This window comes from Bacillus rossius, chromosome 1, assembly GCF_032445375.1.
Source record: "Bacillus rossius redtenbacheri isolate Brsri chromosome 1, Brsri_v3, whole genome shotgun sequence".
NCBI classification, from domain to species: domain Eukaryota; kingdom Metazoa; phylum Arthropoda; class Insecta; order Phasmatodea; family Bacillidae; genus Bacillus; species Bacillus rossius.
The window spans coordinates 152,515,245-152,539,228 of record NC_086330.1 but is presented as its reverse complement, the minus strand read 5'-3'; the positions used below and the strand labels follow the sequence as shown (position 1 = coordinate 152,539,228).

General features: G+C 37.7%; 1 protein-coding gene across 3 annotated transcripts in view; it reads right to left on the bottom strand.

Annotated features, from left to right (window-relative positions):
- The window catches only part of LOC134529632 (uncharacterized), a 78,201-nt gene extending 75,831 nt beyond the window's left edge, over positions 1-2,370 (bottom strand). For all 3 annotated transcript variants that reach the window (XM_063363935.1, XM_063363951.1, XM_063363942.1), the window contains exon 1: positions 2,282-2,370. The gene's annotated coding sequence lies outside the window, so the exon portion shown is untranslated. The remainder of the gene's footprint in view (positions 1-2,281) is intronic.
- Between the last annotated feature and the right edge of the window lie 21,614 nt (positions 2,371-23,984).

Below are 23,984 nucleotides of genomic sequence, written 5' to 3'. Positions count from 1 at the left end.
TAATTATTGTTTTACCTCCTGTACATTGTGCATTTGCAGGCACTCGCATAATTTGATAAGACAATTGAAGAGAGTCACGGCCTTTCCATGGAAAAAAAATTACAAAATAAAATCTAAGTTCATCTAATTCCCCTTAAAATTTGCGTTTCAAAATCCCTCCTGGATTCCGTAATACTAAAATGATTTGAAGGCAATAAATTCAAGGAAAATGGTGTGATGAAACCATTAAAAACATAAAAATATTGAACTATAATAAAATCATTGTAATCGTCGAAACATTAAAATCGGAAATACCATTTTTCCCACTTATATCTTGTTTTACAGAAAAGCCGCTTCCCTCCATAATTACTATTCGAAGGCCACGCTTCAAATGTCCACATGTACAATATTCAATACATAGCTGTGTTTTTATATATCTCATGCGCTTTATAGTTATAGAATCTAGAAAAATGAATACCTACAAACATGCAAACTTATGTGCTACACTGTTTTTAATTATAGATGAGTTGTTTTAGTGTTAGGATTGTAGACACAGTAGGAGGTGGATCCAGGAATTACGGGGGGGGGGGGGGGGCCGTGAGTCTGGGCCTAGTATGATACCAGTTTATTACTGCAAAAGTCGTTACTAATCAATGTATATTTTACCCTTAGATGGGTGGGAGGGCACGTGACCCTGTGCCCCCCCTTCTGGATTCACCTATGGAGCACACACGCACGTGCGCTGAGAATGTACTGAGCTATGGTCCCTGCAAACCTTATTTTTAAGTATTTAAAACGTCAGTTTTTTTAACGCATTAAATTCTATTTAAGGCGTAAACACAAACTCTTACATGGAGAGACGAAACAAAATAGTACCATTATCTAAACGCTTGAATAGAAAAATTGGCAAAGACAACATTCGATAACAATGAATTCATTTACGTTAATTTTCATTATTGTGTGTAACCAACAACATAACACAACACGAGCATATTGTAATACTGAAATCTTAAAATACCTTTAGGTAACTAACATATTATTAAAATCAGTATCATCACATGTAACTAGAAAAATAATTCACTTTCACGCACCGCATTTTGAGCGGTATTTTGCATTAACATTATTAATTTAAATACATATCGTATAATGAAATAAAAATTAACTTCTTCCAAAGCCTAAACGAATTCATTTAAAACAAACATATTAGACCTCGAATTTCAAAAGTGGTTGTATGTAAGCCTGTTTCGTTTATGTATATTTTATAATTCTTATCTCACGGTTTTGCGTGTATACTTAAATATATTTAAACGTAATGATATATTTCCTCCCCACTCCATTAAAGAGAACATTTTGAACAATAGAAAAAATGCGCATGTTACTTTTTGATGTATAGGGGGTTCACATTCCTACTTTCATTCGATTTGTTTACATGCATTGATGAAATATTTCCCCCCCCCCTTTTATTAATACTACACAACCTAGTGTTTAGGTTAGTTCTATAACAAACAAGAAAAAAAGTTAAATTGAAATAAATTTTGTAGTTCTCGCTGATGCCGAACACACAAGAATTTTAAAAACAATTGATTAGAGTTTTTGTTAATAGGTTGAAATTTCATTTTTAATAAATTAATTCAATAAATAACCTTTTTACAGCGTAAGACTTTATAATAATAGATAATAACTCAGTATTTTGCACGAAATATATTCCTTGACCTAATATTAACCTACAGTTAATCATAAAAAAATTAAAAATAAATACTCGTATTATAAAACAAGTGACATTTCTAATTTAAAATCACATTTGTTTAAACTTACCTCTGCTAACACAGAATGTGTCCTTCCTTTTCCATACGTTCACCCACTTATTGCAAAGATCTTAATTTTTTGTAAAAGAAAATATTTTATGCCAGAATCTAAAGTCTTTTTGAAATGATTGTGAAATCCAAACACTGCACAATTTGACATTTCAACTACATAAAACTACGTTCGCACGAGACGCAGATGAAATGGATGGGAAGCGCCTGCAAGAAGAGCGCTGGCTACAACCAAGGTGACGTAGCAAGGGAGCGCGTGGAGGGGGAAAACCTGCGCACGGTTTCACCTCCTCTTCTTTACATCATGGGGATGAGAGTGTGAGTGGTACAGTGACTACTGGCCGCCCGACAGAGCAGACCAGTTGACTGTGTGTGAAGGGACTCGGGCGTCTTCCAATCATCTGCTACATCGCTACACCTCTCGATACCCGCCCTTCAACTAGTGGACTCAACTAGTCGCCTCACCTAGCAAGAAGATACTCACTTACCTTTCCAGTATAACTGTTCCAAAAAAAAATTATTCGAAGCAAACAACGAACCGACGTATGTGTTAAACTGTCGGAGTGTAGACCGCGAATACGCAGCGTATCCACGGCAGGATTATCAACTGTTATCTCAGACTCGCTCGTGGGTTGATAAGAGGCTATAATCGATAACGGCTTCGTTATCTGTAGCGATCACTTTGGCAAGTGAAGTTCTAGACTCGGGTTGTTGCAACATGATGCACCTTTCCAAATGACTTAAAGCTCCCGAAGGCCTTAAATTGTACCATTCGTTTTATGGTTTGAGATATATCATTCTTAGCAACACATAAATTTTTTAAACAAACCTCTAACTCATATGTTTAATATTATGTTAAAATTACATTAATATTTTATGTCTTTTTTATGCATGATTAATGCAGCACGTTTTTAACGCACATCCTGCTTTTCTTGGGCTAAATAAGTTAAAAATTATGGTAATGCAGTTAAGGGTTATGTATCTATTTATACCGCGTAAATGACTTTATTCATATATATATATATATATATATATATATATATATATATATATATATACCATAAAAAAAATTATTAAATAACGCGAAATTTTTTTCAACTATTGTGCATTCTCTTTTTAACGAATTATTAAAAGTATGCGGTGTAAGCCAATTTAAAAGTAGCTACCAACTTACCGGGATGAATAATAATAAATATTAAATAATTATGAATAATTAAACTCCAATAATAATCATATTTTTTAAAGAAATTTTGTTCCACGATGGGCAGTCCCCACTCCTCCTATGTATATTTTTTTTTTATTTATTTTCTGAGCTCGGAACTTAACCTTATACTTCAGCTTACAGAATTAATACTTGAGTATGGTGGGTGATACCACAGAGGTGAAGAAAATGTTTAATCTGTGGTGTTGATGACTCGTTGACATATTTAAAACTAATTTGTACTAAAACCCTTGAACACTAAATACATTAAAATAAATGAGCCAACAACAAATGACTCCTGTTGCTGATAAACTGTAAATGATATGGTCAGTATGCTATGGAACCCTAGACTATAGTATACTGGTAGGAATGCAGTTAGAAAAGGAAATAACAACAAGAGAATTATGATGAGACAAACAAAAATATTTAATGGTGGAAAATTTATTATATTTTATTAAGAGCCGTCTGGATGAAAATATAGTTTTGAAGGTGGAAATGGTAGATATATAAAATGACTATAAACAGGAGGCAAAACACAGCAAACACTTTCACTAACAACAAAACACTGACACACAGAACCAAATAATTATTACTGAAAACCTTCAAAATCTTATTTAAACAGTATTAAGATTAATAAACATGAAAATCTTACATTAAGTTTACAATTCTATTTGGTGTATGACGTAATTGAGGATTAGTAGAAAATTTATTATATTTTACAGGCTTTATTTCTGAGCAAAAAAAAAATAATATATTATAATTATTTTGAATATTTAAAATTTACATGTGATCAATCCCTTCTGGAGTCTAATTGTAGCTAAACTCATTGGGAGATACGGAGGCACAGATAAATTCCAAATGTTTGTAGATACTTTAATACAGTTTAAATTCAAAGAGATAGTTATAACGAAAACAGAAAATAATAGTTACTTAAGGTACACGGCATTACTCAGTAGAAGCAATTTTTAATCGATCTGAAGGACCACTGAGTGTTCGGAAAACGTACTTCTCTTTAAAAAACAGCCAAAAATATTTGATCTTCGTTCCAAATAATGTTTAAGGTTACATAGTTTACGTGACGGTACAGTTCAACAATTAACGCGGGCGTAAAATCACTTTTGCTATAAGCCCCTTGCTTAGTACAATGGCGACGCTATTTGCTTATGGCGTACCTTTACTAGTGAAACTTAAGTCAATTTTCATCTTAAATAATTTCCTTAGTTCCAGAACAACTTTACTCACTGTCGATGTCTGGGTCTAGATGCACAATTTTACATTACACCATATAAGCAACAATAACAAGAAAACCATATTTTATAGATTTTAAATCACCAAGGCGTTCGGCCTCAGCCTATACGTGGTAACGCCAAAAAAAAAAACCTTCCAACTTAATTTTTAATCAACTTCCTGTTCCGGTGCTGCCGAATCCCGTGAAGACCCTGTCTGGGAGATCCAGAGCAGCATCTCATGGCCTTCGGTCACAACAATAGTGTTAAATCACAGGTAAGTAATATCTCGAAAAACAATAAGATTCCAAATAAAAAAATGTGAACAGGATGAAACATACATGAAAAATCAGTAGGACTTCCAACAATACATAGGAAAAATAAGTTCAAAATAATAAGGTTCAAAATACTTATTATAAGTTATTGTTTTCAGGTTAGACCTATAGTGTTTTTCAAGTTAAGGTAAATCAACAATAGCGTGCTCGTAAAAATACATTGACACGAGAGAAGGTTAATTCAAACAAAAGAAAGTATATAAATAATACTGAAAATACATTTAAATAAGAATTAAATGTCTGTACGGACAGTTTGTGGTAGTACAGAAGCTGTCCCATGGGGTAACAATAAAACGCAGTGGACACGAACTACGTGGCCGCCGGTTTAGTGATAGCCCATCTGTCTCTGTCTTACGTAGCATGCGCTTCAGGTTCCCGCGCGACGGTTGAGAATTGGCGGAGGGGTGGGGGTAACTGGCGCGCGACCGGCGACCAACCCAGTGCTGGCGCTCGGAGCATGGGGAGGAAACTGGAATAGGAAATTGTTGCACAGGCTTTTTTTTTTATTATGGACCCTTTTTTTTGTTAGTTCGTCATTCGCCATGATACAGGTGGCCGCGCTAAATGCTATATCACACAATCACACTAAAGACTTCAAGTATAGCATAGCTACTTGTACTTGTAACGAAGTTTCTACATCAATTTTAAAATTATTCAATATTATAATAAAAATAATTTGCTTTGAAAATACTCCGCTAAAAAACGTAGGATATTTATTTGACTCGCAAGGGTTGACTTGCTGGCGCCATGTTGTGTTTAGTGGTAAACAACAACTTGCAGCTGGTAAATTAGAAATTATTTTAAAATATTTGGTTAGCAAGAAAACGTGAAACGATAAAAATGTCTGGACGATATGCCAATGAGCGAAAATGTGCAGTATGATGCTGTCGTTCAAAACCAGAAGAGCAAAGATTTTTTTCTAATGAGTTTAGTGAATATTTTTATAAAATAGTGCATAACCAACTCCGTGTTCATCAGATTATTAAAATGTGTACAATACAGCCTCCATTTCTAGCACAACCTATACATCGTCTTCTATTTTCATATCTCCTGTAACTAAAATGGAGTTATTGTCAGTAGTTCATAAATCAAAAGGTAAACGTTCATCAGGTTTAGATGCTGTACCTGATTTTATTATTAAAGACTTGTATTGATTATATAGTTGACCCATTGTTATATGTTTATAATGAATCTTTTATGCAAGGTTATTTTCCTACCTTATGGAAGTGTTCAAATGTTATTCCCTTGCATAAAAAAGGTCCTCGTGACGCCTGTCAGAATTATAGGCCAATATCTCTTCTGTCCTCATTCTCAAAAATATTAGAATTATTAATTTTTAATAGATTAATGTCATTTTTTGAGAAAAATAAAATTTTAGTGGGCAGTCAACATGGATTCAGGCGTTGTAAATCGACGATAACTGCACTTTATGAATTTATCAGCATTATAACTATGTACCTACACAGAACGAATCATCCTGTTGGGCTATTTTGTGACCTAAGTAAGGCTTGTGATAGTGTTAACCATAAAATATTAATTAAGAAGTTAAGCACATATGGTGTAAGAGATACAGTGCTTAATTGGTTAACATCTCACTTGTCTCAGCATTTACAAGTAGTCGTAGTACAACATATAGATCCCTTAACCAACATAAAATATAATGTTCATTCAGATAGGCAAAACATATCTGTTGGTGTTCCTCAGGGTTCTGTACTAGGACCTTTGCTTTTTCTTATATACGTTAACGATTTGCCTAAAAATGTTAAGAGTGGGAAAATTGTATTATATGCTGATGACACTAATATATATATACATGGAGATAACCCTTTAAGTTTAATTGCAAATATTAAAATTTTAACTAGGGACATCATAGATTGGTTTAAGGCTAATGAATTAATTCTTAATAACACAAAAACAACGTGGCTGCATTTTAAACTTAATAACTTATACAATTTGCAAGACCCAACTGTATCGATTAATGGTTGTTATAATATATCTCAATCAAATTCAACCAAAATACTAGGTAAATATATTGAGAAGAACCCTAATTGGAAATCTCATATTGCTCATTTAACTAAAAAAATGAGCTCAATATTATTTGCTATGAGAACATTTTCAAAACGGACTAATCTAAATCCTTTAAAGATTATTTACTTTGGTTATGTTGAACCTCACGATATGGAATAATATTTTTGGGTAATTCCACGGACTCATCTAAAATTGTTCAAATACAGAAAATATTTGTGCGTATAATAATGCATATAAATTATCGTACCTCATACAGACAACTTTTCAAAAGCTTAGGTGTCTTAACATTACCATCGTTATACATTTATGAATTACTTATATTTGCTCATTTACAATTGAATGAACTGCAGAATTTCAATTTACATAATTATTTGACTAGAGCAAATAATAATTTTCATATATTACAACATCGTAGGTACAAAATGTTTTGCTAATAGTTCGAGATACTCTGCTACATGTTTTTTTATGATAAACTTACACCACATTTTAAATCAGAAAACCAACTTTGTGTATTTAAAATAAACTGAAAGATTTCTTTTGGAATTCAGTTTTTATTCTATTAATGATTTTATGGAAGCAAAACTATGCTAAAAATGAATTATTATTATTTTATGATGTACATTATGTTTTTTTACTATTATTTTTGTTTATGTTTATATGATTGTACTTAAATGTGTATTCATAATGTTTAATATTCTTGACGAGTCCTATACATACTACATGTACAATATAATTGTATATGTTTGAAGTCGACTTGGACATTTTAAAACAATAAATAAATCAAATAAAAACTTCTTCTTGCCGCTGAAGAGTGTAAATATTTCTTCATATATTGGTTGATTTTTTGCTCATCATGATAATTAATTTATGAAATTCACTTGTCTAATAAGTAGTATAGGAATGTATTTCCTGGGACTGGGTTCTGGGTGTGGTGCCGGTGCCGGTGTCCGCCATCTTGTGTTGTGACGTCACGACGGCCCTCTTGGATGGATGTGACCTTGACCTTTGACCTTGACCTTTGACCTTGACCTTGAATTTGATCCTCAAAAATCGACAAAATTGGGCAAAAATTGCCCAAAATTCCTCAAAAATCGCCAAAATTTCCATTTCTGTGGAAAAAAGTTCCGCCAGAAATTCGCAAAAAATTCCTCAATTCGAAAATCAGGATTTCGAAAATCCTCAAAAGTCGTTTTGCCCTAGAAAGAACCCTAATTCCTAAAACTGGCTTAAAACTCCTAAGAGATAGCCGCTTATAAGCCATTTCTAGGAATAAGGATACCATGACCGCCATCTTGGATTATGTCGTCACCGATGCATTTTTCGTTCCGGCCGCCATCTTTAACTTTTTTATTTATTATCCGATTTTAATAAAATATTTTTTAAAAATTATAAAAAAAAATTAAATAATAAAATTTTAATAAAACATTTATAAAAAACAAACATTAACGACACGGAGTTCGGAGTCCTCGGTTCGAACCCGGTGAGGGCAAAAAAAAATTAAAAATGGCGACAGGCTCCTTCCTTAATGGTGGCTGCAGGCAGACTGACTCCCACCACTTTTCTTAAAGCAGATATATCGTCACCTAGTATGACGTCATGTCCGCCATCTTGTCTTCGTTGCTGGAGACCACCATCTTGTTTTCGTCGGCGAGAGTGCGCTGACGCCATGTTAGTTTAGTTCTTATCCGCTAGAGTGCAGTAATCATTTATTACTAAGGTGCCCGCCATCTTGATATTTGGACGCCATATTGAAAATCCGTAATTATTTAGCTAGAAATTCGGGAAAAATTTCTAAATTCGTTAAATAAATCACTCATTAATTTACATATTGATTCGATCCGCTCCAGTCCTTGGTTCGATACTTGATCGATGCAATAATGTTTAATTTTATGTAAAAAATAATAATTTCAATAAACCATGTTCAACATTCGTAAAGAGACTCTAAATCCTCTACGACCACCATCCTATCAGACATCAAGACCACCATATTTGAAATGCGTAATTTTAATGCTAGAGATCCGGGAAAAAGTTCAGAAATCATTAAATAAATTTCCGATCAATAAACTGATTAATTAGATCGACTAAGGTCCTTGGTACGATCCCAGGCCGATACAAAACAACTTTAATATTTTAAAAAAGCACCACTAAAGTGTAAGGTTCGAGGAATTAAACACCGCAAGTTCTTTTACAAACATAATATTTATTACATAATTTCTATTCTACTACAGGATCACTTACGAAAGCCAGCAATCTTATAATCATTTAGTTCCGCAGCGGTGTGAAATGACTAATTCTTAGCTCCAATCGGTTTATACTAGACAGAGTCCAGCCAGAACCTTTACAGACATAGTCCACCTCTTCTTGACAGAGTTTCTGGATACCGTTTTTAACAGTTTGCTTCACATCGTTAGAACTGTAAATTACTGCAGCCGATGTCTTGAATGCACACTTCTTCACTTTGTCATCGAACGGATATGGCTTTCCATATATACAGTCCAACCACAAGTTATATTTCAAAGGTCCGTTTGTTGCTACATCATCAGTAAGCTGATTGATTATCTTCTGTCTGATATCGTCAAGAAAATTACAAATGTCCTTCGACTCACCGAACGTATTTAGATAATAGTAGTCTTTCAAAGTTCCACGAAATGCAGACTGCGCCAAGTAGAAGCCATTATCGTTCACTTGTAATGCTCCGAACACAGTCTTAGGTTTAGTTCCATGTTCAGACGTCATAACAATCGGTTGCTGGGCATCTGTTTTTTTGGTTGTGGCAGGTAGTTCAGCAGTAGGAGCACAGACTCCACCTTTACATTTTTTCGCATGATGTCGCAAACTGTCAATTCGAGTAAACCATTTAAGGCACTCATCACATCGAAACTTCATGCGAGAAGGATTCTTCGTGCATTTGCTCCGCTCATGTCTTTGTGCATCATGGGAAAATGCGAACGACGTATCACAGTAGCTGCAAGGATACCGTGGTGATGAAGACGATCCTTTCAGACCCGATCCAGATACAGACGTTGCAACAGTAGTACCATTTCCAGGCATTCTCTTATGCACATCGATGCATCGTTGTTGCGCCGAAACCTTTACTTTCTGCCGCACAGCAGGACCTTTGCATGCCTTCATGTGCGTTTTCATATTATCTTTTCTGGCAAAATGCTTATGACATTTCTCACAAACAAACATTTTACGATATAGGTTCTTGGCACATTCGCTCCTCTCGTGTCGCCGGGCATTGCTGTTGTTTGAGAAAATCTTGTCGCAGTAACAGCACCGATGTTCGCTAGTTGTCAAATCAGCATCCATTGAAGTCTCCATCGAGGTCGTATCGTCGATCGTCGTGGTTTCCTGCACATCCAGCTCAGTAGTCATTAAGCTATCTTCTGCTGGTGGTATCACATCTGTTGAAATCTCCTCCAATGTCGACGTCGTCGTCGTTGCCAACGGGATCTGCTCCACCATTGTCGTCGCTGACGTCAAGGTTCCCGTAGACGATGGTACAACGTCCATCGAGTTCGGCGTTAAAGTCGGTAAAGATGCCATCGAGTTCTCAAGAACAGGTAATTACACGACTTATGCACCAGATGAAATAATCTAGGTGATCCTTACACTGTCAACGACAGTAACAAACTGAGCGACCTGCTGTCTAGGACTCGCTTATATACATGCACCGGATGGAATAATACACAGGTCAAATCAAGAACCATTTACTATAATACTAGAGTCAAAACAACATTAAAAATAGAAGGACCATCAACGAAAAGGCAGCACATTTGGAAGCACCGACAACGAAAAGGCACCACATTTGGAAGCACCGACAACGAAAAGGCAGCACATTTGGAAGCACCGACAACGAAAAGGCAGCACATTTGGAAGCACCGACAACGAAAAGGCAGCACATTTGGAAGCACCGACAACGAAAAGGCAGCACATTTGGAAGCTCCATCAACAAAAAAAAAAAGGCAAAAAGGAAGCACAAGTTACGAGATCTAGGTCTTAGTTAGAAATCAGAATACAAGAAATAAAAACATTAAATTCTTATAATTTAAATTATTTATTTTATTGCTTTACACTATACAAATGCAAGTAAAACAAGCCATTATTGTATGTAGCTAGCATTCCTCAGTTCCTTGAGTATGAAGGATATTTCTTTGATGCACGAATAGTTTCCTGCACAAAGCGAACCATGTAGAAGTCTTAGCCGGTCAACCAATATGTTTGGATCTTTCCATGATGTGTAATCATTCTCTTCTACCACCATCTTCCTTGCACCTTTATAATTATTATGATCTCTGGTGTCTTCCGTTTTACCACCAACCGCAGGGTAACTTTCATGTTTGAGACGGTGATCATCACAAGCTTGATCAGATTTATTTAATATATCACGTCGTTTCCATCGTTTCGGTCTCAGGACACCGCCACATTCTTCAATCTTGGCAGCTTTAGGTGCTTCATCATAGTCTATGTCTTTGTAAACAGCCTCAGAGTCACTGTAACAATCACCATAGAAGGAATCGTCTTCACCCAATTTACCGTAATAATTCGATGTTGATGATGTTGAAGTGTCTTCATCGTCTTCATGCTTCCTTTTTAGGAGTCCATCATTTTTACAAAGTAGGAAAGATCTACTTGAATTCGGCTGGAATATATTCTCACTTTTCACATTAAGGATTCTTCCATTGTCTTCATTCTTCCGTAAATCATCAACCTCCTTCAATTTAAGTTCTTTGTCGAGATCGGAAGAGCCAAGAAAATTATTGGCGTAATGCAGATCACTCTTCCTTAGGCTAGTAGATTCATCGTTGTCCTCTAGCCTGTACGCAGGCTTGGCGCTACAAATTCTGCCATGTCTTTTTAGGCTCTCTCTCCGCGTAAACGACTTGCTACATCTAACACAACTTATCATATTGCTCAGTGGATTTTTAACACAGTCATTCTTCTCGTGTTGTCTTTTATTCTTTCTCAAGATAAACTCTTTACTGCAAAACTTACACCTATGTTCTTTCGATACAGCGTCAGATCCCAAATCGGAATTCATATTAGTTACTGAGACTAACGTCAGATACCAATTGAGTGTTTTAAATTAGATCCCATACTTAAATAGAAATATTTTCATATTTCATCAGCGAGAATTAATATATCTCATGCAAAAGTACTTTATGCATGTAGTTCTGCTTTTCAACAACAGATGTCGCCACATGTTGCTTGCAGGTAAATAATATTTAGTTCTTTTATGCGGGATGCGGGATGCTCACTAACGATCGCAAAAGAAGGATGGCTTCGCTAGACTCCAAGGAAAAGGAAGTTCGTCTTGCATGTTGGTGCTCCACAGATGTCTCATGGCGTAATATTAATTTGACTGAGTAATGATATGTGTTAATTCCACCTGATAAAAATATTGCAAGTTTTGATTTAGTAGCAGAAATTATCGAATTAAATGTAACTCCAAATAAAATGACATGTCTCATTAGTCAAAAAAAATCCATGCAGACAGCGGTTTCTCATAATAGTCAGAAACACTTGAAGAAACCACAGGAATGATTGCAAGAACACGGGAAAAACCATCAAAATACTGACAAGAATAATCAGGAGCACACGGGAAAAACCATCAAAATACTGACAAGAATAATCAGGAGCACACGGAGAAAACCATCATAATATTAACAAGAATAATCAGGAGCACACGGAGAAAACCATCATAATATTGACCAGATTAATCAGAAGTACTCGGAGAAAACCACCACATGTTTTCTTTGATATCATAAAATTACAGCAAAAAATATTTAAAAATAAAAATAAATTAATAAAAAAAATACATAAATTTCTGGCTTGTACAAGAACTCTATCTTTGCTCAACAATGATAAGTTTACAAGCTAGCAGAAACTGCATGAAGTTTCGATGTGATGAGTGCCTTAAATGGTTTACTCGAATTGACAGTTTGCGACATCATGCGAAAAAATGTAAAGGTGGAGTCTGTGCTCCTACTGCTGAACTACCTGCCGACATTTCGGCTCCTCGCTTTAGATTGGAGACACGAAAGCGTACAACCAAAAAAACAGATGCCCAGCAACCGATTGTTATGACGTCTGAACATGGAACTAAACCTAAGACTGTGTTCGGAGCATTACAAGTGAACGATAATGGCTTCTACTTGGCGCAGTCTGCATTTCGTGGAACTTTGAAAGACTACTATTATCTAAATACGTTCGGTGAGTCGAAGGACATTTGTAATTTTCTTGACGATATCAGACAGAAGATAATCAATCAGCTTACTGATGATGTAGCAACAAACGGACCTTTGAAATATAACTTGTGGTTGGACTGTATATATGGAAAGCCATATCCGTTCGATGACAAAGTGAAGAAGTGTGCATTCAAGACATCGGCTGCAGTAATTTACAGTTCTAACGATGTGAAGCAAACTGTTAAAAACGGTATCCAGAAACTCTGTCAAGAAGAGGTGGACTATGTCTGTAAAGGTTCTGGCTGGACTCTGTCTAGTATAAACCGATTGGAGCTAAGAATTAGTCATTTCACACCGCTGCGGAACTAAATGATTATAAGATTGCTGGCTTTCGTAAGTGATCCTGTAGTAGAATAGAAATTATGTAATAAATATTATGTTTGTAAAAGAACTTGCGGTGTTTAATTCCTCGAACCTTACACTTTAGTGGTGCTTTTTTAAAATATTAAAGTTGTTTTGTATCGGCCTGGGATCGTACCAAGGACCTTAGTCGATCTAATTAATCAGTTTATTGATCGGAAATTTATTTAATGATTTCTGAACTTTTTCCCGGATCTCTAGCATTAAAATTACGCATTTCCAATATGGTGGTCTTGATGTCTGATAGGATGGTGGTCGTAGAGGATTTAGAGTCTCTTTACGAATGTTGAACATGGTTTATTGAAATTATTATTTTTTACATAAAATTAAACATTATTGCATCGATCAAGTATCGAACCAAGGACTGGAGCGGATCGAATCAATATGTAAATTAATGAGTGATTTATTTAACGAATTTAGAAATTTTTCCCGAATTTCTAGCTAAATAATTACGGATTTTCAATATGGCGTCCAAATTTCAAGATGGCGGGCACCTTAGTAATAAATGATTACTGCACTCTAGCGGATAAGAACTAAACTAACATGGCGTCAGCGCACTCTCGCCGACGAAAACAAGATGGTGGTCTCCAGCAACGAAGACAAGATGGCGGACATGACGTCATACTAGGTGACGATATATCTGCTTTAAGAAAAGTGGTGGGAGTCAGTCTGCCTGCAGCCACCATTAAGGAAGGAGCCTGTCGCCATTTTTAATTTTTTTTTGCCCTCACCGGGTTCGAACCGAGGACTCCGAACTCCGTGTCGTTAATGTTTGTTTTTTATAAATGTTTTATTAAAATTTTATTATTTAATTTTTTTTATAATTTTTAAAAAATATTTTATTAAAATCGGATAATAAATAAAAAAGTTAAAGATGGCGGCCGGAACGAAAAATGCATCGGTGACGACATAATCCAAGATGGCGGTCATGGTATCCTTATTCCTAGAAATGGCTTATAAGCGGCTATCTCTTAGGAGTTTTAAGCCAGTTTTAGGAATTAGGGTTTTTTCTAGGGCAAAACGACTTTTGAGGATTTTCGAAATCCTGATTTTCGAATTGAGGAATTTTTTGCGAATTTTTGGCGGAACTTTTTTCCACAGAAATGGAAATTTTGGCGATTTTTGAGGAATTTTGGGCAATTTTTGCCCAATTTTGTCGATTTTTGAGGATCAAATTCAAGGTCAAGGTCAAAGGTCAAGGTCAAAGGTCAAGGTCACATCCATCCAAGATGGCCGTCGTGACGTCACAACACAAGATGGCGGACACCGGCACCGGCACCACACCCAGAACCCAGTCCCAGGAAATACATTCCTATACTACTCTAATATATTTGTAAAGAATTGTACTCTGAAATGATCTGGCGGATGTAATAAACTAATTAGTAGAGTAAATTATGTTGTTTGACTCAGGTAAACTAGTAATACATATAAATAGCCTTTTCAGGTTACCTTTGCATGAAATATATTCTGCATTTGAAAATAATCTGGCCCAAGTAGGTCATACCCTGACTTTGGAGCTTTCAGTATACCCTGTGACAGTTATGGCACTACAGCACCACAAAAATGAATGAGTGGAACCCTAACAACTGGAAAAATTACCTTGGTACATATTTACACTATTATACAGCATGAGTTTGTTGTAACAGTTTTGTTTTTGATTGTTGAAATATAATTTTAACATTAATTTTGTAAATATAGGAAAACACGACAACTATAATTGCACATTTTATTGGCACCAGTAAACATGGGTTTAGGTTTTGTGTCTTGTGAACAGTGAACCTTTTAATTTTTGATCTTGAATGATATTTAAATATATTGGTATAACATGTCTGAAGATACATTTTTTATTTACAGCAAATTCAATTTCCCCTTTCCTTTTTTCAGAAAGTATGGCACATAAATGAGACATTCATTTATTCATTCATTGAAATAGGTTTCATATCAAACATCAGAGTAATCATGGTTAACTGTTTTTGCCAACTTTTGGACAGTCGTTTTGACAGCTTGATCTACTATGGCTCCCAGAAGCCAGATTTTTGCAAAACAGAGTACACAGAATTATTGATCCGTCTGGCTAAATGTATGCTCATGACTTAGGCAAAAACTGCTATATTAATTATTCAGCTTTAGTTTTCTATATTCTGATTAAAAACCTGAATAGTTCAACAAATATTAACAGTGTTGATTATGTGTCACTGTTAGCCTACATTATATCCCAACCTTCAACATGCTTCTTATTCTGCAAATAAATATTCCGAGAAGTGGCGACTGGCAATGCAGTGCAACAGCACAATTTCACTGAGTAGTTTGTAAAGTATAAACATGTTCTCGCTTCTCAATATGTTAATGTATAGTCTGTATGGCTACACTGCTTCTCCGCCTGAAAGATAGTTTACCTATCTAGCTACTGCTGCCTTGTGAGGACCTGCCAAGCAGGGGTTTGGTCGGGCTTGCAGTGTGCAGAAGGACGTCATGGTCTGTAGGAACGCCACATAGTTTGTGGTGAAACTCTCCCTCCCACCTTGCGAAGCCAGCTGTATGCGCTGGCCAACATTTAAGGCCCATTCTATAAGTGAGAATCTATTACAAAATGCAATTTTGGCCTATTTGTGTACCATGTAATTCATCATTTTGAGGTGATATGTTATTAATGTTTAACTGTGTATAAACTACTGAAGGGGGGGGGGGTTGAAACTGTAAACCCAGTTGTGATAAAATTGGTTTTAATGGTAACAAAGTAGGATTTAGTCAGGCCTACAGGAGAAAAAAAACTTTAGTAACGAACATGATAACTAGATTCATTTCATAACAGAACCTTCCTGACCTATGTGTCAAAAGTGTAATTAAATGTATTCACGCCTGGGTTAGAGGCCTGTATGTTTTTAAAATATAGGTACGTTTTATGCATGCGCATGGTAACTTAAACCAAACAAAATGCTCACGAAAGTGATTCCATTCTGGCAATATATTTATTATGGTTAACATGACATGTCGGGGTTTCATATGGTACAAGCCAGATAATATCAGGCACCTTAACAAGAATATTAGCCTTTCTTTGCAACTGAAAGCTTAAAGAAGGTTAAGTATTTAACGAGTGTAACTTTTAGAACTAAACATGCAGAGATGCAATAGGTCCGAGTTACGCCTGTTTAGATATAGTACATAATTATTTGCCGAGAAAATTAATTACAAGTATTTTATAAGATAATATCAAAGTAATTGACCAATTTAGTTTCGAAAATAATAAAAAGTAACATCCTTTGTGAAGAATGTTTTGCTTCTCTGCATCTTTGTTTACAAACAAATCGTTAATTTTCTGTATGGCGGGAAAAGCAAGCACGTGGCAGCTAAAGAAAAGGGCTCCTAATGAGCATGCGCCGCACGCTCGTTAGTTCAGATTTTGCCACGACACACATGGTATCGCTGCGGTCGCTCCATAGCAGTCTGCTTATTGTGACACGCATTTAACATGGAAGTTACCACTCTTTCCGTAGGAGTAATGCTCGTTGGCTCGGAGTGACTCGTTGTCTCCCGCCGGCCGTCCTCGAAGCAACACCTTGCTGCTCCGCGCTCCAGAAATGGCGCGAAAACTCCGTCGTCTCGTCGTCGTGCTGGTGGTAAGGTGTTGGGAGGGTGTCTAGCATCAGGCAGGCTCAGGACACTGGTGAGTTTACTTACAATTGAATGCAGTGGACGGCGATTCAGTGTTAGGTGTACCATTAACAACCCTCAGTCGTTCTGCAGGTGTGACCACGGCGTTGTGTGCCGATCCACGCCGGGGCAGACAGCAACGTCCTCTCCACGCCATCGCGGAGGGTGCCTGCTACCGAGAGGGCAGCAGGACGTGCCGTGCCGGGGTCACCCGCGCTCGTGGGGACGAGCGGCTGACGGCGGCGGGTCCTGACAGCACCCGCGGTCCGCAGGGCAGCCCTAGAGCCGTCCCAGACGGGGACCAGTGGTGTACAGCAGGGGGTGGACGGAGGTCCCATGCTGACGCAGCTGCGTCAGCGGATGTGGCGTCGACCGGACGTCCCGTTGGAGCGGGTCCAGCTCCGTCGTCGCACCGCTAAGTACATGGCCGTGTCCTACACTCGTTTTCACTTCCGCACTAAGCACATGACAGGCGTGTCTCTAGTATCTCGCGGTCCCATAACTTACTCCATAAAAATAATCATAACAATGTTCTGTGCTTACTGGTTGCTTTCTGGATTCGCCCTCACTGTCGCATTGGTGTAAGACAACAATACGGATGTGATCACATACAAAAAAAAATTATCATTATTATGAAAAATATGAAATTATTAAGAATTCTTATAATTAATTATCTTTGACTTATGAGAATACAGTATAGTATGCAACAATCACATAACTTCTTATTACTTCTTAAACACAATTTTTTTTTTATAATTATTAAATATGATAGGAATACACTATTTACACAATGGTACTGCTAGTTTTATTCTTGTTTAACTAGTCTTTCAGTTGCACAATGGTTTAACTGTCTTGCTGGCTTTGTTTACATATAGTACTCTAACCTTGGTACTGTACTATAATACTATAACTTGTTACCATAAAACTTGCAATTACAATATAAATACTTATCAGGGTTGGTTGGCATTTTTTTTCTTTCAGAAAAGTTATTAAAATTGTTTTCATTCTAATTATTATCCTTAGACATCATGATAATATAGTATACAATTGCTATTCAGTTTATTTTACTGACATATAACAGTCTTGTGATTTGAATCATAACAAACATAAAATATTTACAATACTTAAAATGTTTAAACAACATTTTGTTTACTATTAGCTGAGTAAACTTGTTGATCACTAATGTAATTTACAGTATTATTACAATTTTTAAAACATATTAAAAGTTTTTTTTTTTTCAATTTGATCTCAGTGATTTTGGTTTTGTTTACATATGGATACATCACTTTCAAGTGATGTTAGGTGTTCATACATCACAAATCAAAATTATTTATTGCATGGAAAACAATTCTAACAGATTATTAAATAGTAACATAACACAAGAAAAATATTTACACACAAAAATAACCAGTTGAAAAATTATATACATACTTAAGCTTATACATAATCAAATATAATCATTTCTTATGATACCTTGACATTTATTATTAGTATTCAAGACTAGTATTATTATTTCTTGCCAGATGAATAATAATTTATATACAGTCTTTGAAAGGTACAGTATTCTCTCTTGAATATGGTGAGGCTTTCAGCTGATTGTTCACAGTCTCTCACTCTGTTACTCTGGACACAGCTGCACAGTAGATTACTTGCAGAATGCTGTTGTCTTGTTAGGTAGGCTGTCAGCTACTGGCTGATGCAGAGTCTCATATCATTTCAAGAATGTTCATGATCTTCCAGTCAGGTGTTACACCTATTTACACTGACATATAAAAATTTCTTGCACTTTTATACATTTGTCACACTTCTGTTACAGTGACTTCATACAACAACTGGGCAGCATAAGAGCAGACTTTCTCTCGCAACACCAGTGTTCCTTGCTACTGTGGATAACAACTCAGAAGACAATCACATCATCATGTGCTGCTGAACAACAGTGACGTCACTCGCGTGACAGTGTGATCCTCAAGATGACAGTGCTTCGAATTATGTGTTACACATCAAAAATAATATTTGGCGTTAATAAAATTAATTTGTGCCCATAATTTATAAAATAAAATTCCAAAATAAATCAGTTCCAATCCAGTTTTTTTTTTCTTTCATTCTGATTGAGCAAAATAAATTCCACAAATTTCTTCATATCAAGCTTCCATAATTTTTTTTTTAAATTGCAAAATATTATTAAATTTTTTAATTAATATTATTATTATTTTTATTTTTTTGCAAATAAGATAGCTTTGTGGGTGATACAACAACAAGCTAAGGCTCAGAGTGCTACAAGAAGGAGTATCATATCTGCAGGTAACTAGCAGTTAGAGTGTGCATGGCTTAGTAGTTGCAAGTGTTCTTGTGCTTGTAGTACGCAATGTGCATGTACTGCTTAGGAGTCACACAGCTGGTCAGCGAAAAAATTAACACAGTAGTCACTCTTGTTAGTTTGGTTAGCTCACACTATAGTGGATCAGTAGGGTTTTTTTCCCTTCAGAGTAAACAACATGATTACACTGTTAGTAGACATCTAGTACTGCTCACATGTGTCACCGAAGCTTCATACCCATTTAGGTCATGCCATAGCCATACATTACAGTACCATAATAACCCTAGGTTAGTGCTGGACAACAAATCCCAGTGCGGCAGAGCCTTAGTCTTAGACCGTCACGAGATAACACACTGGTTTTAAGCTCATCAGGCAACCAGATTAGTGCATTTCCTTACACTAACAAATACAGCATACCGTACAACCTTGGCTAGCACAGGTCCTGACTTGGACACGAAACATTGAGCTTCACACACTTAACAGTGTTCGATGTACAGGTCCTTGATCACATAGGACTACACAGTGTAGACAACATGTACACTAATGTTGTTTCTATACTCCACATAAAAAAAACAATTCTATTAGCTAACACACAAACAACACATGTTACTGTGGGACAATAGGCTTGTGGTAGGCCCTTAGTTTGGTTAGGTTATACCTGCCTATGATGTTGTTGGTGGCAGGGTCTGCCAACTCATAGCAGTTGTTGTGAATTCTGTTTATGACCACATAGGGTCCCTTGAACAGCAAGAACAACTTCTTGGTAACATGGTCCCACTTCTTGCTCCCGCTTGCACTCCTGCATAACACTAGGTCTCCTATACTGAACTGCTTGATTTTAGAAGCACTCTTCCTTCTTTGCCTTGCTTGCGCCTCAGACTGTAGGCGGTCGTTGATCAACTGTTCTACCTCACTGCCTGTGGGTAGTTCTGCCTGATCAGTTTCCATGTCAAATTTGGGCATATAGAGCGGGTCGATCGCCACCGATCTATCCAGACACAGAGCTTCAAAAGGGGTGACATGTAGGCTCTGGATAGTGGGCATGAGTTCGGGGCGATGCAAACCTGACCCGTTCTAGTTTAACGCTCTATCCTGGTTGTTTTGGCTACCATGCTGGGCAGCTGAACCTGCTGGGTTAGGCCCTGTCCAATTACTTCGACCATTGGCAGCCCTGTTTACTGCTGCCTGAAACTCTGCAGCAACAGGATTCACTGGCGCATTGCGCTGGAAGTACCCCTGTTGAGGCTGGGAATTGTCTTGCGATGAGAATGAGGGTGGTGGGTATGGAAAATGATTTTGGATGCCGCCAGATGAGCCGGTGTGATACTGTGGTCTGCAGCTTCTCTCTGGACTGGCAGGGGTCTTGCGGTGTGGCGGGCGGAAGTCAGGTTTCCCACTAGCGTAGTCAGAATAAAACCGCTTCTGGGCCTGGTGACGGTAGTCAGCCTCACCATCTGACTCGGCGTAGCGCTGCGGGTAGGTGAACTTCCTGGGTGGCCGTTCAGTTGATGTCTTCCCCTGGAACTGGCTGTTGGGGTCCTCCTCACCATCGCTGCAGGTCTGCTTGCTTGACCACCAGGTGGTCTTGTGGTAGGGCTTGTTACGGTTGCTTTTGCGGTTGTACTTGCCCTTGTGCTTTTTCCCTTGCTGCCCTTGGCTGAGGTACTCGTCATTTTTACCTGACCTCTCCCATGTCAGGGTGTGCACATTTGCCTGGCGGTCATCCCTGGGCCGATTTTGCCAGTAATTGTGCACTGGCACATTTTTACTGGGAGGCTGCTGAGGTGTTCGTTCAGCCTCATCCTTAGCTCCTTGCCCTCGCTGCAGCTTCTGCAGCTTGTCTACTGCCAGAACATGATCTCGGAATTCGGTGACATCTTTGTATGTGTGTCCCGACATCTGGATCTGGTAGGCGAGTGGGAGCTGTGTCAACATGGTTGCTATGAACTCATCATCTGACATAGTTATATCTAAGTACCGGGTACGCTCATACATAGCTGAAATGTGAGCTTCCAGGCTACTCCCCTTGCGACAGTCAAACCGGTCCGTGTGCAATTGGGCCCTCAAATTGCCTTGCACTTTTAAGTTCCAGAACTGTGCTCTGAACTTTTCTCTGAACTGTTCGTAGGAGGTGATATGTAGGCTCTGGAGCTCCCACCAGAAAAAAGCAGTGCTTTTGAGTGCTACATTCAGGCACTTCAATTTTTCACTGTCACTTAATGAGAAAGTCTTTGCGTATTCCTCAAATTTATTGAGGAATCTGACTGGGTTCTCCAATGACTTGCCAGAGAACATGGGCATGGACTCGGCCCAATGTTTGGCTGGATGATGCAGTAATGCGGCTTGGTCAAGATGTGGGGTGCTGCACGATGGGGTAGGATGAAGTGGTGTGACAAGTGATGAGATAGCTGGGGGTGGTGATAAGTCTTGGCTGGCTGTCACTGCAGGCTGCAGGCTGGGTAGCTCAGTCATGGAGGTGTTTGTTGTCGCCATCCTGCTGTGCAGCTCTTCCACTCGCTGTTGGACTTGTTGCTTGAGAGCGCTGGCACATGCCTGTGCAGCTTGTTCGGCGGCTGCTCTTGCTCCTGACTCAACAGTTTCAATTCTTGCCTGTAGAGTGACTGTGGTTTCTTCAATGTGTTCGAGCCTCTGGTGAATCACTTGCGACTGGCCCTGTCCCTCCATCCGTACTCGGTCCACAGATCTAATCAGAGACGTGGTGTGGGATTCTAGGTTTTCCACCCTTTCCTGCTGTGTTTGCATTTGACTGGCCAGCTGTCCCACTGACTGAGATTGCTCTTGCAGTCTGGCATCCAATCGTACCTCCAGGTCACTGAGGCCTGTTTGCAGCTGGCGATCTAAGCTATCTATCCTTATATTCAGCTCACTCTTTAACTCGCAGAGGTTAGCGTCCAGTTGCCCCGCGACTGCATCAATCTTTTCACTCATGTTCTGGGCGTTGGTGTCCATCTTGCTATTCATACGTTGCAACATCAGCAAGATGCTGGTTAAATCAGCCGATGGTATGTCACCTGTAGGAGTGGTGGGGGCAGACATATCCGATTCCCCTGCTGGTGCCTTTTCCTCTTCAGTAGCAGCTGCAGGTGTGGCTGCTGCTGTCCCACCTTCCCTGTTGGTTTCACACCTCTCCGGCGTGTTGTGTTCAGTGAGGACCAGTATACCTTCAGGTACAGCTACATAGGACTGTGTGTCCTGTCCAGGCTGTACATCCAGTAGATGTTGGTACACCTGCTCGAACTTTTCTTGTTGGCAGGCCTGTGCTGTGGTCGTATGTTCCTGGCCTGGCACAGGTGGTGCAGTCTCGCCCACATTACTGCTGGTCTCAGACCGGTTCCTCAACTCATACACCTTGTTGAATGACATTTTGGAGTACAACAGTAGAGAAGTCGTTTCCCTGGTGCCAACACGTAGAATGCACACTTACTCTTGAAGTTGCTATGTTCGGCACTATTTCTTCGGAGCCACCACGTTGCGGGCGCCACTTCCCCTCTGGGCAGTCCCCACTCCTCCTATGTATATTTTTTTTTTATTTATTTTCTGAGCTCGGAACTTAACCTTATACTTCAGCTTACAGAATTAATACTTGAGTATGGTGGGTGATACCACAGAGGTGAAGAAAATGTTTAATCTGTGGTGTTGATGACTCGTTGACATATTTAAAACTAATTTGTACTAAAACCCTTGAACACTAAATACATTAAAATAAATGAGCCAACAACAAATGACTCCTGTTGCTGATAAACTGTAAATGATATGGTCAGTATGCTATGGAACCCTAGACTATAGTATACTGGTAGGAATGCAGTTAGAAAAGGAAATAACAACAAGAGAATTATGATGAGACAAACAAAAATATTTAATGGTGGAAAATTTATTATATTTTATTAAGAGCCGTCTGGATGAAAATATAGTTTTGAAGGTGGAAATGGTAGATATATAAAATGACTATAAACAGGAGGCAAAACACAGCAAACACTTTCACTAACAACAAAACACTGACACACAGAACCAAATAATTATTACTGAAAACCTTCAAAATCTTATTTAAACAGTATTAAGATTAATAAACATGAAAATCTTACATTAAGTTTACAATTCTATTTGGTGTATGACGTAATTGAGGATTAGTAGAAAATTTATTATATTTTACAGGCTTTATTTCTGAGCAAAAAAAAATAATATATTATAATTATTTTGAATATTTAAAATTTACATGTGATCAATCCCTTCTGGAGTCTAATTGTAGCTAAACTCATTGGGAGATACGGAGGCACAGATAAATTCCAAATGTTTGTAGATACTTTAATACAGTTTAAATTCAAAGAGATAGTTATAACGAAAACAGAAAATAATAGTTACTTAAGGTACACGGCATTACTCAGTAGAAGCAATTTTTAATCGATCTGAAGGACCACTGAGTGTTCGGAAAACGTACTTCTCTTTAAAAAACAGCCAAAAATATTTGATCTTCGTTCCAAATAATGTTTAAGGTTACATAGTTTACGTGACGGTACAGTTCAACAATTAACGCGGGCGTAAAATCACTTTTGCTATAAGCCCCTTGCTTAGTACAATGGCGACGCTATTTGCTTATGGCGTACCTTTACTAGTGAAACTTAAGTCAATTTTCATCTTAAATAATTTCCTTAGTTCCAGAACAACTTTACTCACTGTCGATGTCTGGGTCTAGATGCACAATTTTACATTACACCATATAAGCAACAATAACAAGAAAACCATATTTTATAGATTTTAAATCACCAAGGCGTTCGGCCTCAGCCTATACGTGGTAACGCCAAAA